The sequence below is a fragment of the Acanthisitta chloris genome, unplaced genomic scaffold, assembly GCF_000695815.1.
Source record: "Acanthisitta chloris isolate BGI_N310 unplaced genomic scaffold, ASM69581v1 scaffold16825, whole genome shotgun sequence".
Lineage (NCBI taxonomy): Eukaryota > Metazoa > Chordata > Aves > Passeriformes > Acanthisittidae > Acanthisitta > Acanthisitta chloris.
The window spans coordinates 1-3,353 of record NW_008675544.1 but is presented as its reverse complement, the minus strand read 5'-3'; positions in this window follow the sequence as shown (position 1 = coordinate 3,353).

The window sequence follows — 3,353 nt, the reverse complement described above, 5'->3', positions numbered from 1 at the left end:
AGAGTGTCAGATGTGTGAACAACAAGATAAAGTTCTTTTGATGAGAAGGAATATGGTAGCATGGCATGACAATCTAACCACCACAAAAAATAGCGTTTCTTTTTACCAATGTGAGCAGGAAGAGGCAGAACTATTTTTTAAAAACCCAAAACCAAACAGTAAGTGTGACACAAAAACTTCTTTTATGAATACCTGGCAGTATTCTTGCACTGAGCCACTTGACATACCAGCACAGGGTTGCCAGACCTGGCAGCTGGACATAAGTGAGGCTGTCACAGCTCCAGCCACTAGCGAGGCTGAGTCCATATGCCCAGCAGGGACAGACACACACACAGCACATGTACAGATACACAGGGACTCAGAGTATCCTGAGTTGGAAGGGGCCCACAAGGATCATCAAAGTGCAACTCCTGGCCCTGCACAGCACAGCCCCAAGAATCACACCACGTACCTGAGAGCATTGTCCAAATGCTTCTTGAGCTCTGTCAGGCTTGAGCCCTCTGTAATTTGTTATTCAATGCTTTAACAGAGGAGAGGGGAAAAGCACGACCAAAAAAAAAAAAAAAAAAAAGGGAGCTCCGAGTCCTGCCTGGTTAGCTTTCACTTTCATTTTACTTTAAAGGGACATGACCAGTATTTTAGAATCACATTTCTGCAAGTGTGACAGTTGTCATCAGACTATAAAAAAGTCCTACATTATTATTACTAGAATTGTGGCAAGCAATGGACAGCATAAATTCTCTCTTAAAATGCTGCTGTACAGGTTCCAACACTGCATATAGCTTGGGGGCACATCATGCCATACACACACACTGCATTATTCACTTCTATTTGACAATACTGGAATAGCTCCAAGCAGGTCGTTTCTGAAGAAGCCAAAGTTTATAGGACTGTTACTCCTTAACTCTCACAGATCCACCATTACTGCAGCACCAGGAAGAACTTCTGTTACTGAGACACAAAAGAGGGGGGAATGGAGGGGAATTGTTTAACAAAGTGAGAGAGCAGCAGATAAACTCCCTAATGAGAACTGAAGAGGTGAATGAGACCTGGTGGTGATAGCAGATGGAGTTTCAAATAAGACATTAATATATTAAAACAGTTTCATTTACAAGTGTGGCTATCCAGAGCTAACAAAGACAAAAAAGAACAGCTATTGTCTGGCAAAATTGCAGTTGAATGAATTGAAATGGGAATTCAAAAGCTTAGGCTCAGTCCCAACTCCAACCTTAATGTCAGTAATGCAAACAGGAAGGCTGGAGGAGAGTGGAGTTCAAACTAACACCTCTGCAAGTCAGTTTCTCCACCTGTGTGCAGAGAGAAATGTTTTCTCCCACCTTTGCAAATAATTTTTGGGTCATCAGATGTCAAGAGAAAACTACCACCACTGTTCAATAAATGAGATTCACAAATTTACATCACCACCACTTTTTGAAGCAATGAGTCTACTGAAACAGAAGGCAGTTTGAATTTGACAAATACTTTTAACACAGCGTTAGCCTCCTGGACGGTAATTTGTTATTCATGGTAAATTAGTGCAAAAGCCTCATGGGATCTCGCCTGGAAAGAAACAGCACACCCACTAATTCAGACAGCTATTTTAGTTCCTTACTCAGAAGCTTATCAGCGTGTGGGCAGAAAAAAGGGGAAGAACTGAAGGCTGGTTGATTACAAAAAGTTATGCTCGCTAAGAAAAGCATTCTCTGGGTTAAAAGTGATCTATATACTCTCACCACAGTGCAGACTAAGACATTAATGAAGATCAGTGCACTGCATACATAGAAGCTGCATCAGGTCTACAGCAGCAGAGAGAACAACTGGCTGACCAAAAGGCTGGGAATCACTAAACAAGGTGACTCACCATTTCCAGCTGCACAAATCTTTGCTAACAGAGAACACAAAATTAGTAACTGAGCAGGAATTTATATGGATGGAAACAGGCCTCCGTGTGATAACAAAGAGAAAAGCCGGAGCATGGAGACTGCCAGCTGCTGGGGCGTGGTGAGCAGAGCACAGTTAAACACAGGAGCTCATGGCACGATACTCCATCACAAACCTGCCCTACAAACACACAAACCAAACACTGCTTTGTCACGAAAACCCCTGTACCCTCAGCTTCCATCCCTCTTCTCCCACTTCCTCATTCAAACCCTGCAATCTCAGTTAAACATTCTTCCCATCTGTTCTAAAAAATGATGAGAGGATGAGGGACAGACATCTACTCACTTCAATACCTTTAGCATCTAATCTACCTCATCTCCTCTGTCCAAGTAACCTAACAAGTAGCCATACCCAAACTAGCACATGTTGCATCCACATCCATCCTGTTCCCCTCCCAGCCCAGAGCTAGAAGTGCTTGAGCTGGTGCAATAGCTCAAGCTGTTTAACAACTGTATTGGTGACATGGACAGTGGGATTGAGTGCACCCTCTGCAAGACCACTGTCGACACCAAGCTGTGTGGGGCAGTTGACACACTGGAGGGAAGGGATGAGCCATCCAGAGGGACTCTAACAGGCCTGAAACCTCATTAAGTTCAACAACATGAAATGCAAGGTCCTACACCTGGGACATGGCAATCCCAGGCACACCTACAGGTTGGGTGGGTAAGCAATTGAGACCAACAATGAGGAGAGAGACTTGGGCATGATGATGGATGAGAAACTCACAATGAGCCAGCAGTGTGCACTAGCAGCCCAGAAAGCAAATCGAATCCTGGGCTGCATCAAAAGGAGTGTGGGCAGCAGGTTTAAAGAGGTGATTCTCCCCCTCTGCTCTCGTGAGACCCCACCGGAACACTGCATGCAGTTCTGGTGCCCTCAACATAAGAAGGACATGGAACTAGCTGTTGGAGCAAGTCTAGAGGAGGCCAGAGGACTGGAGCATCTCCCCCATGAGGACAGGCTGAGGAAGCTGGGGCTGTTCAGCCTGGAGAAGAGCAGACTGCATGGAGACCTCATAGCAACTTTTCAATATCTGAAGGGGCTACAGGGGAGCCAGTGAGGGACTCTGTGTTAGGAACTGCAGTGATAGGACAAGGGGTAATGGGTTCAAATTGAAAGACTTTAGGTTAGATATTAGAAAAAAAGTTTTTTACTGTAAGAAGGGTGAGATAGCAGACCAGGGGTGGAGGCCCCAACCCTGGCAGTGTTCAAAGCCAGGATGGATGAAACCTTGAGCAACCTGGTCTAGTGCGAGGTGTCCCTGCCCATGGAATTCTATGATACTATGAACAAAGGAAAGAAATGTATCAGGTAGCTGCAGAAAGAAGGTAACAATGCGTGGGAGAGCTGACAGCGTAGCAGAGGCACTGCTTGGCAGGCATGACAATAGAATCACAGAATGGTTTGAGTTG